The following is a 12,593-nucleotide window of genomic DNA, read 5'->3' as shown; positions in this document are numbered from 1 at the left end:
ATACCAATTGGTAACTTATGCCTTTAAGATGTTTTTGATGAAATTTTCCTTCCAGTGGGAAGCCAGATCTCCCATTACGTGAAAGCTAAGTTACGAAGAATGCCCTGGGGCCCTCATCAAATACATTCACAACTGTACAAAGAGGAGCAACTGCTCCCATTATACTAATTATGTAATAAATTACGAGAAGGAACGTGCTTCAGGTAGCCTTTCTCACTAATATTTTCCTGGCAAAGATTTGTGTGGGTTGCTAGGCCAAATAGATGCTCCTGGGGGTTATAGGATTGTAAAACAATGTTTCATAAAAGCACTTCTTAAACAAAGTGCATGAACAATTGCTTAGCTTGCCTTCCTATTGCAGAATAAACATTTCTTAAAATAAATGGTAGTAGGGCATAGAGCTCAAAGCACCTTAGAAGAGCTCAGCATTTCTCCTAGGCCACTTCGGTAAAAAATGAGCCTTTTCACAAGAATTAGTGTCAGGAAGGCGATAGATAGCACAAGTACATTTGGTTCAGTTCTTCCATTGAGTTTCTCCCACCCTTTTCTCATTATGTTATTCAGATTGGTCTGTCTTCTATATCCAAGTTTTTGTCCCAACGCCTAATCATGGCTACTGTGCATTGTCTGCTCATGGCTGTTTTCCTTTATCAATAGGCAACATCATTCCTAACACTTGAATAAGTGTACAGTGGAACTACTGAATGTTCCTTTTATCTCTTCTAAAATGAGGGGTTTTGTTTTAAATTGTCCTCGAAGGGACATAAATTGACCTGTATTTTTTTTTTTAAATTGTCAAAACTTCCTTGCTGTCTATCTGAGCTGACATCTTTATTTTTCAGGTATGAGGAAGAGGTAGGGGAAAATATTTTTCTAATGTGACAAGCAACTTTAAGTAACAAAAGATTCTTCTGTCCTTTGGGTCACAGCATTAAACCCCAGACAATTTCTTAGCACGCTGGGTGAAGAAAGAAGGAGAAGGAAAGAAATACGAGAATAAGCTTTACCAACACCTAACTGCTTTACAGCAGATTTCTTGAAATAAAACAAATATTTACTCACAAAGATTTCTGAAGTTGTTGTAATACATTGGTATTTCAAACAGTTCTTGATGAATAAAGCTCGTTACATTCTCACACGCCTTCATCTTTATAGCGTACATTCACAGGAACAAAAGAAATGGCACAGTGCCCACTGCTGTATTCTAGAAGTCATCCATATTTACAATGTTGGGGGTGCCTTCAAAACACAAAGTGAAGCACTGAGCATTGGGATGGAGCCTTCAAAAGGGACTGCATCCACTGTACAAAAGGACAGTTATGTATTAGTGTGTTGAGGTACATTTGTTGCAGCCTTATAGCAAGTACTAGTTAAAAACATAGAACACAGTTCTTTAAAAATGAGGGCATAAAACGGAGTAAGTTAGTGGACAGAAAGACAAGACTTTTCAAAATTAAAAAGAGACATGAAAATATTAGACAGAAGGTAAACATTTTATCTGATGCCTTTTATTACCCCCTCAAAGGCTGAAGCAAAACCATTCTCTTATAGTCATATGACAGGTTTCTTTTGTTTTTGTTTTGATTTTTGTCTTAAACAGCACAGAGAATATTTTAGGATTGCTATTGTAGTTACTCAGTGTGACTGGGTAGTCTACCTTCTTAAGGGTACTGGTGCCTAGTGGTCAGCCCACCCAACACATGGCTTGGCCCTTTAAGGTTTGAATTGATACACACACACACACACACACAGAGGCCTAGGGGTTATTGATAAAGAGGAAGCAGTCTTAGGAATAAGAGGTGCTTGGGAGACAATCTCATCATTATATCTTTAAGGGCCCAGGGCCAAGAACCTTGCAGCGATGGTGGGTCAAGGCTCCTCTCTCGCTCAACCAATTGGGGATAAGTTGTGGGTAGGGGGCCAACATAAATGCTGTCTTCACCCTCATAACAGAACAGATGCAAGTAGGAGTTGTCTGTTGGTTTGGTCTAGCTTGAGGATTAATTGGGGGAAAGGGGATCTGACTCAGTAAGTGAACAGGTGTCTGCCTCACTGAAGCCACCCTCACAGGGCTGGCTCCAGCTTTTTTTGCTACCCCAAGTGGCGAAGAAAAAGAAAAAAGAAAAAAAACATCCGATTGAGCTGCTGCCGAAGAAGAAGAAGGGGAGTGAAGAACCTGCCGCCGAATTGCCACCGAAGACCCGGACGTGCGGCCCCAATTACAGACAGAGTGCCGTCCCTTTCTATTGGCTGCCCCAGGCACCTGCTTCCTTCGCTGGTGCCTGGAGCCGGCCCTGCACCCTCACAATAAACATGCCCTGCTGGCAGTCTCAGGAGTCACACTGAGGACTGAATAGCACAGAGACTGAAATCTTTCTTGTCCCTAAAAGATGATCCCTCAGGAATAGACTGAGGCAAGATAAGTAATTATGCACTGTTGCTCCCTGTGCTGTAAATATCCTGTAGCTAGACGGAAAGCCACTCTTCAAAGCTATAAATATGGCACCTTTTAGGACCATGAAGACTGAAAAGAAATCCCTGAATGATGCTCTTCTGGGAGAGCCCTGACAAAGCAGTTTAAAATTACATGCAGCATAAGAGGTTCTCATTTAACATCACTCACAAAGAGAACCCTTCTACATTTTCATGATTACTCACATCTAGTGGTGCTGAAGAGTTGGCCGTATGGTTCCACCCACAGCTCATCCAGCTCAGGTTACCTAGAGATGTCCAGGTGTGCACTGGGGTGGTATTGAAATGAAACACATACAGTAATGGCTTCATGAGCTATAAAAACAAATGTGTGGATGCACTTTCACAATGAGAATACACAAGTTTGTGTGCTAACTTCCCAATTCAATACACCAAAAATCATACAAGGCAATTAGCTTTCTATTTTAAATATAAAAGCAAGCTGCATTAAGTAAGATGTGCTGCAGACCTTGACTAACCAGGCTAGAGGGTGTATTCAGCACTGTGTAAAAAATATACTGTTTTCATGAGCTTTTAATTCACAAAGATACTTTTGCAATTCACACTTGTGCACCCTTACAACTTCAGCATTCTCCGTTAACAGCAAGGACACAATCTTTAGAGGAGGAGAGAAAGATGCACAAATGTAATTAACTGCCCTTTGAATATGGCCTGTGAACCCACCTTGCAGTAATTTCACCTGGATGATAATTGATCTGTTTATATAAGAGGTAGACAGAGAACACTTGCCCTCAAAAGGGAAGGGTATGAGGGGAGTGAGATTTTTCTTTGCTTTAGCGTGTAACAGCACTTTCAAATGCCTCACAACCCTGCTTTTCAGTTGCCTCTTGTGACCCCCTAGGGGGTTTCAACCCACCAGCTGAGAAAAGCTGGTATGCAGCAAGTCTCCAGTGGCCTTGACCCCTGGAAGTCTATCCCCCTCCCCTCACTGCCAGGTGCTGGCCATTCACAGAACATACCAGGACAGCAGTCTGGACTTGGCAGACTCCACTGTCTGTTCAAGCAGAAGAGTGAGACAGGGCAGCTACAGCAGGGAAGCAGCAAGAGATATTCCTCACCCCCTGCACTTAGCACAGTCAGAGCACTCTTACCCCAAATTAGAGGGAACTGCAGACTCTGGTGTCTTGGTGGCTCCAGCACAAAGGACAGACACCACACTGGGGAGGGTGGAAGAACCCATGCATGTAGCAGATGCTAGCAGCAGATTTTGTACAGGTTCACAGGACAGCCAAGAGCTGATAGATTCCTGGGCACCTGAGCTGAGAGGAGGAGCTGCCTGTGGCCCTGCTCTGGTTCCCTGTCTCAGTATGATGCCTTCATTTAAAATGCTGCTCCTCACCCTGGAAGATTCAGTTACTAGACCTGGTCTGAGGCTTCTGATCCAGTTCTGTGTATCCATGGGAGCAGCTGCTTTTACCTATCTGGCCTGTTTGATTCCCATGTGGGCAAGTGAGGGGCTTAACAACCTACATAAAATGCTATGAAGTTATTAACTCTCTCAAGTAGTCAGAACCTCCCTTTTATATTCCACCCATAAGCTAAATCCTGGCACCAAAAACCTGAAATGCTTGCATTGCTGATTTAGTAGGAGGATCAGCATTCCAAATGATCTTTAACAGTCAGTTGTGATGGCCATCAGAGACCCTGTACTTAATCACAGAGTGCTAGTTCCCCCAGTTTAAGCCAAAGCTGAATTTGATCTGGAGTCCTGAAACGCACATGTGAGCTCAGACTAAGGAAGCATGTGTCCCATGTTGTTTTCAAAGGTCTGTAACTCTCGGGTACTCTCAAAGCAAAATCACCATGTTTAAGAAATGTGTTTGCTAAGCCTGTGTTCTTTGCTTTCCCTCCATGCCTATATGGAGCTCTAAGGGTAGTGTGTAAGCAATTAAGAGACAAGGGAAATCTCAGTCACTCAAGTTTTGGGGCTCTAGGGTAGTTGGAGAGCAGTGAACATACACACACACACACACCTGGACTCAAGGAAGGGTGTCAGACAAGATCTGAGCCCAGGAGTGTGTGTCCTAAGGCCCCAGCGCTAGAAACAGTGACTGGTGTGTACCCAAACCCCGTTCATTTGGAAGCATGTGGAACCCAGTGATTGGGTTCACTCACCACACTAATGCTTGTATAGTAGGGTACAGGGCCCAGTAGTAACAAAAGGTGTTTTCAGAGCCAGAGAAACACATGGGGAAAAAATCAGACAATTAAGCACCAGCGCTTTCTCTAATTCCAGTGCTGCAGAATAGAACCCCACTGGGAAACACTCCAGTGTCGGACAGAGCTCTGCAATTGAGCCCTCTCCCAGCAAACCTCTGAAATGCAAATGAATATTCATCTCATGGAGTACAGAACTGAGTGGAGTTCAGATCTTCATTTACAGAGTTATTGGGTTACCATGATGGAAAAGGCTTAGAGCATTCTGCAGAGCCACAGTTTTATACCACCAGTTCTGCCAATGGAGGAGGGGCAGCAGGGGAGAAAGCTGCTGGAACTGACTAAATTTTGAATTTAATACAAAGCAGAGGACTGCCAATGTTGCAGGAAAGCCTTATTTTTTTTTACTGTTATAGAGTAGTTTGTACTATTAAATAACACTGCTCTACAGCCAAAATGCTTCTGAAATAAATGTAGTCAAACTTTACTAATTCTGGGTCACTGAGAACGAAAATGATGCTTAAAATTGTTGATTGGCTCTAGTTTTCAAGATATGCTATTGGGTCAGTATATACGACCCTTGACTTGGGAATGGCGGAGGATAAGTGAGTTATAAAGGGAAGGGATCTCAATTTAAACCAGAAATGACTAAAATACATCTTTGAATGGATCTATGAATAAAACTATGACTGGGTTTGGACAGTACTTGCTTTTTAGGCAAAACAATGAATGATGCAATCTGAAGCTGGTATTGTGTCATACGTGATATGAATTGCATCATGTTATTCCTAGAAGTCATGGATGATGCTTACATCACTCTGCTGAACAAATTGCCCTATATCAGCTCTAGAAATCATACAGTGTCGTGCTCTCTTATTTGTCAGTGTTTGATTTTGCAAAGGGACACATTTCTGTTTAGCCAAAGTGAGCAGAGATGCCTCGTACTTGTGTAAACAGTGCAGATAACTTCTGCTATGTTTGTGGTGAAGTGATAGTCGTGCAAGAGATTCCCACTACATCAAGAAAGATTGACCACTCCGACAGTCATTGGAGCCTGGGAGGAAAAGTGTTCAGCATCCACCACTTGTTGAATCAAGGAAGATTTTGTTACCACCCTTACACATCAAGCTGGGTCTGATGAAGAACTTTGTCAAGGCCATTGACAAAACACAAGCAGCTTTCAAGTACCTCCGTGGAAAATTTCCAAGGTTAAGTGAAACTAAGATAAAGGAAGGTGTCTTTGTGGGTCCTCAGATTCGTGAACTTCTTCGAGATGATGCATTTGACCATGCACTGCGTGGCAAGGAAAAGACGGCATGGAAAGCCTTCCAGTTAGTGGCAATAAATTTTCTCGGAAACAACAAGACAGACAACTACAGGTTGTTGGTGGAAAACCTCCTCAAGGCATACAAAAGCTTTGGTTGCAACATGTCACTAAAGATACATTTTTTGCACTCTCATCTAGATTTTTTTCCACCGAACTGCGGAGCAGTGAGCGGTGAGCGATTTCACCAGGACATTGCAACAATGGAGAAACGCTATCAGGGCAAATGGAGCCCATCCATGCTTGCAGACTATTGCTGGACAGTGACAAGAGATGCTCCATTTAATGAATACAAGAGACAAACCAAGAAGCGCCGAGTAGACACTGAATAGGACTAAACTATGTACAGAATAGTTTTTTGCCTTTTGTTTCATAATAAATTTTATTTATATAACCCTTTTGCTGATTTTTAAAGTGTTACATAAACAGGACAGGTGAAATATTATCATGTAAAGCAACCATAAACACATGAAAAGACCTAGGTTTACAATTTATGATTAAAACTCTACTATCTACACAATATACATAGACATAAAATGTAAAAACTTAAATATCTTAGAAACAGTAGCCAATCAGTTGTTTTAATTGTCATATTTGAATTCAGCACATCAAAATACATAATAAATAGCACATTTTATCTCTGAAGCAGACGACTTCTCAAAAATTGTAGACCAGTGTAATATGAAGGGACAGAGGAAAAACAATTGTTCAAACCTGCAATGTGGGATCAGTAAAGAGGTGTAGTAAAACTGCAGGACTTGAGGCCACTTCCTGTTCAACGAAGTGGGAAAATGCTGCATGCTTCCAGGGGCCCTGATTTTCTGGTTATGAGAGAGCTAACACAGAACACTCTAAAACAATTGCAGGTGTAAAATTGTTTTAATAACTGAGCTGAGTGAGTGTTTGTGGAAGGTATTTGTAAGTGTCACAGAGTGTGGGGGGACACAAGGCCCTGCACCCCCAGCTTCCTGCGATTCACCATGACTCTCAGCCAGCCAGTAAAGCAGAAGGTTTATTTAGACGACAGGAACACAGTCCAAGACAAGTCTTGCAGGCACAGACAACAGGATCCCCCCCAGTTAGGTCCATCTTGGGGTCCCAGGGCACCACAGCCCCCTTGGGAGGTCAGAGCCCTGTCTGCCTCCCAGCCATTCCACCAGCCAGCTCCTGGAAACTCTCTCTCCAGCGTCCTCTCCCACAGCCTTTGTCCAGTTTCCCGGGCAGAGGTGTCACCTGGCCTCTAACCCCTTCCTGGGTTCTCACGTTACATGCTCAGGTATTCTCCCTCACGGCCAGTCTCCCATCCCGCAATGCAGACCGTCCTAGCCAACCTCCCCTGCTTTCCCAGCCAACACTCCCCACTCAGCCTTCAAAGACCACATTAAGAACAGTCCCAGTTCGTCACAGTAAGTATTCAAAGATGGGCCATATAAATACTAGTACAACTGTCTGGAGTACTTTTAAGCAACAAATGGCAAAAAAGGGAAACTGAAAAGTCCCTTTTTCTATATTTCTTAGCAAAACGCTGTAGTGTCACTACTGTGAGCTATACTGGTCTGAGATCATTACATTGGTAAGGTGGATATTGTCTTGTGGTTTTTGTTTTTATTTATGTAATAGTAATTTGTACTTCATTTCTTATTTTTCAGATAAAATTTATAATTTCTTTATGTATTTACCAAAGAATCCTTCTTGGACAGGTGGTCTGTGCTAGTGTCCAGCCTGCAAAGGAATACATATTATAAAAAAAAGAGATCAGTAATATCAGCAAACCAGCTATCATGGTTCCAGGGCTAGCTGCACCTCTGTCCCCTTTCTGGTCTGAGTGCACTCTCTTCCATCTCACGCCTTTACCTAGCCCAGGCTGAAATCTTGCAGTTCTCTCTCTTCTCCCTGGACTGGTCTGCTGCTTCTGGGCTCAGCCAACTAGCACTGACTGGTGTAGCCTGATCGATCTAGCTATAGATTACCGTATATACTCGTTCATAAGCCAAATTTTTTTAGTAAAAAAGGGAAGCACCAGAGAAGGGGGTCGGCTTATGAACGGGTATAGAGAGGGAGAGGTGGGACACAGCCCCTCCCCCCAACAGAGGGAACAAGGAGAGGCAGCAGAGCCAGAAGGGAAGAGGGGGGGCCAGAGTCTCTCCGCTTCTGGCCACGCTGCTCTCCCCCCAGCCTCTGAAGCAGCTGCAGCTCCAGGGCTGGCAGGCGGCAGCCGCGCCGCCCAGCCCGCCGGAGCACGCTGCGGGTGTACCACCCAGCCCAGCCCGCTGGAACATGCTGCGGCTGCGCCACCCGGTCTGGCCTGCCGAAGCAGGCTGCAGCCGTGCTGCCCAGCCTGCCGGAGCAGCTCCAGCCAGGCCAGAGACATCCTCCCCTGGCCCTCCCCAGATAAGGTGGGAAGGGATGGGATGGGATGGGGAGAGTGTGGGGGTCCTGGTCTAGGGGTGGGGTCATGTGGGGGGTGGTCACAGGGGTTACTCCCCTGACTCCCAGCTTCTCCCCCCAAAAAATTTCCCCACCAGTTGCTGTCCCGGCCCGTCAGGGTAAGCAGCTGGCGCGCTGGGACACTTTGTTTACTTAGGTTTACCTCTGTGCCTGTGGACGCTCAAGGTAAACAAACCATCTCGGCCCGCCAGCGGCTTATCCTGATGGCCCGGGAGCCAAAGTATGCTGACCCCTGAATTATAGGGTCGGCTTATGAACGGGTTATAAAAATTTTCCATTTTTACTTATCTATCTTGGGGGGGTCGGCTTATAAATGAACCGGCTTATAATCGAGTATATATGGACTTAAGAATCCCCAATTATCACGTTGAGGGTTGACAGATTCTTGTCCTAAGGTCAGGCCCAGTATTATTTAAATTATTATATAGTTGGGAACCCCGATGTGCCCAGTTGCAACACTCACACAATAGGAACTCCTCTATATTTACAAATACATTTAACACAGTCACACATACCCCAACTCAGTAAGATAGAGAGAGATACCACAGAATGTACATCTGCACATCTATATACTCACACCATCTCTTGTAGAACAACCTGTAATGTTAAAGCCATCATCTTCCTCATTACCTTCTCCTTCATCACCAGTGCACCATCATTCTGGTACCTCCCAAGGACTACATCTCCTTCTCTCTCCTGCCCTAGGCTGGGATGCAACTTTTATAATATGTTACGCTGACGCCACTATATTTGATGTATATTCAGCAGGGGATTTTTCCCTTTTCCTTCTTTGTATTTCCTTAACTCACCAATATTGGAGTGTCTTTCTTCTATAGGTTAGTATATCAATGATCTCAACTTATTAACATATAATTCAATTCGTTACCATGGCCCTTTTGTGGTTAGGTAGTGCATGTACCTGTTATATACATCAATTCATTGCCATCACACTTTTGTGGCTGGATCATGTACCTGTGGTCAGAATTTCCCCTTAAACACTCTAATTTTGGCTCCCCAATACTTGGGGTTTCCGTTGGCCGTTTATCTGTTTAAAGTTTATCTGTTCAAAGGTCATAGGCCTCAAGCCTTATGCTAACTTGCTGAAGCTGATACAGGCCTGTAGGTCCCTTGCATTACTGCTGAATAGAATGCAAAGCAGTGAATATAATAAAGGCAAGCTAGCCCACTAGGTTACACTGGTGGCAAAGGATGACAAAGGCCACTTTTCTAGAGAGGCTTCTAGCTCACATCTGCCCATCATGGTAGTACCCTTATAATACCTGAAACAAAGTTGTTTAAATTCCCCAATACAGTTGTATTGTAATATAGCACATAATACTAACTGCCAAAGAGGTACCTAGCACAACACTGTCAGCTGGGTCTCGGCCTAGGTTTCAGGGGCTGTCTCCAGTTCTGTCTCTCCTTCGGGGTCTACCTCAGGCGTTGGCATGCTGAAGACGTCCAAGGCAATCTCTTCCTGTTTAGGGCCCTGATTGGAGTCTTTGGTCACTTGAGTGGCGTCGGTACTGTTCAGAAAAAGCTGGGGTTCAGTGGTGTCTCTCTGGTGAAAATCTAGTACAGCTCCTTCTAGTAGGTGCAGGTACTGGTACCATTGCTAGCGGTCTTGATTTTGTACCTGGAACTTTTATCATTCTCCTGGAGCACCTCTGCTTTGTTGTAGCATTGGGCCAGATCCCCAAATCTCCTTTACCAGGACTGGTAGGTGCTTGTCGATCCTGGCATTCTGGTGACAGCTGTTCAGATGGGCTTGGATATGATCGTCTCCCCAGAGGCCAAGGAAGTCCAGGACCTCTGTCCAGGACCATGTGAAAGCATGGGGCATGGCTGCAATAATGGATAGGTGACTGGGTGTATGAACTGGAAACACAAAGGGGTGCACCTGGCGGCTTCCCATGAGCATTCAAATATGGAGGTGACATCTGGTTAAGTTTACCATAGAGCAGTGGAGGGCACACAGCCAGTTAGGTATAGGCCAACCCAGGTGTGCAGCAATGTAGTGCGGAATAACAGTGGGAGGGCTGCCTGAAGCAGAGTAGCTCATTTGAAATGGGGATGTGACCACAGGAACCTTATTCCAGGATAGCTCATTCCAAAATCGAGTTGATCAATCTGCTTTGGAAGTGGATTATTCTGGAAGGAGATGCCAGATAATTAAAAAAAAAAACCTCTTGTGTGTGGACTTTCCTGTGTAGACAAGCTCTTAGTCCTCCATACAGCTACTCCCCTCTCTTAAGTGTGTGTTCCCTTTTAAACATGCCAGAAGAAGTCTCTGGATCTCCTGTGTTAATGGACCTTTACCTCTCTTGACATTGTCTCTTAAGAATTCTCAAGTGTTTGCAGAGGAGTGGCTTATCTTGAGCCATTCTTGCCCTTTCCCAACAGCCCTCTATTAAACTACCCTATTGTATTCATACTGTACGCATTCCAATAACTAGGTCAACATACAGTACCCATTAAATATTACCCAGAGAAGCTCCAAATCTGTCACAGTCATCTGAAAGCTGGGGAACCTAATCATGTATTAATCAGGCTGTTGCCTCTGCCAGTGTCTGCCATACAGATAAAGTGGAACAAACTTTCTCCTAACAAGTCAGCATATCTTTCTGATTATAGTGTTCAAGCTCTTAAGTACTTTTCTCTAATGTGCAAGAAACAGCATGCCTCTGAGAGTTCTCCATTTGTCCATTATCTGATCATTCCTAAAAGTCAAGTGCATTGCAGGAGGATAATTTTAAACACCAGAGACATTTACAGCAGCTTCCCTTTCTGATACACTTTCTGATGGGTTTAGGCTGAAAGCCGGCCATCTACAGTATAGGGGACTATAGTAGTGCCCCAGCTACTTTATCTACAAAGGTATGGTGACCAAAGGGAGAGAATATGGACACAGACAAACCCCAGATAGGAACAGATGAACGGTGTGCTCATGGCATTTGTACAGCTGGGCTTATGGCACACCCATGTTTGCTTAAAGTTTGCATAAGGTTATGAGCAAGCATGCATGTATAGCCTCTGTATGCTTTGCACACAAACATATTTTGCATACTATTTAATGCCCTGTGCAGACATTAATGCATATTATTCCAATTTTTCCACATATATCCACATGGATTATATGGAGATCTGCTAGTCTTCATGCATATTCCTATGGCTTACCAGATAGTGTGCCAGACTGGGACTCAAGAGACAGTGATTCTACTCCAGGCTCTGCCAGTGGCCTGTTGAGATGTCTAGGGCAACTCTCTGTGCTTCGGTTTTCCCAGCCATTATCAAAGTGGGGATAATGATACTGGCCTCCTCTGTAAAGCTCTTTGAGATCTACTAATGAAAAATGCTAAGAGCGAGGTGGTGGTAGAATTAGGTGGTTGATAGAATTGTAGGGAGGAGATTGGCACCATCTCAATTGGTTCCTAACTAACTATGGGTGTGTAACACACATTCTGAGCCTGCATTATTCAAATACACAGTGTACAAGGACTCAGCTTAGTGTGGGCTTAATTCCAATGTGATAGCTTATAAATGTGTGATGTTAATCTGCTTTCTGCTGTGGAAACCCTAATAAAACCAACTGCCAGGCCTATGCAATTGGGAGAGGGATGTTCATTGATTATATAATTAGAACTCTGTGTGTGGGGTGGGGGAGATTGGTGGAGGCATCACTGATAAATAGAGATATGAGCCAGACAGAGGGAAATAGGAGTGTAGTAGGATATGTGAGTCTTTTAAGATAGTTTCCTAGTCTAGCACTACCTAGCATTGAAGAATGCTGAGAATTGTAGGCTACTGTGGCAAGACATGCTAAGAAAGAGAGTTTGGGTCTATGAACAGCTCCCTTCCCTCATAGCTGAGAGAATCTGGGGAGTGGCCAGAGGGGCCCCTAGTCTTTCTATTAGGAGTGTTGGAAGGAAATATAGAGTTGGAGAAGAAACCTCTGGGAGGGGAAATAAAATCCCCTGGAAGGAGAGTTGTTAGTTTGTTGATTTTTGGGGGGGGGGGGTCTTTTGATTTTTACTACCAGACCCTAAGAAGTCAGACTGAGGTGTAAGCAAAGTGGTCTGCCCTGAGATGACAATTGGGTGTGGTGGCTGGAGAGCCAGCCATTGATAAATCCCAAGAGGGAAGAAATCCAGGGACTGTGTCAAACCCCTCT

Source organism: Terrapene carolina, unplaced genomic scaffold, assembly GCF_002925995.2.
Source record: "Terrapene carolina triunguis isolate 2854851 unplaced genomic scaffold, T_m_triunguis-2.0 Scaffold58, whole genome shotgun sequence".
NCBI lineage: Eukaryota > Metazoa > Chordata > Testudines > Emydidae > Terrapene > Terrapene triunguis.
The sequence above is the reverse complement of the archived record's forward strand: the minus strand, read 5'-3'. Positions refer to the sequence as shown.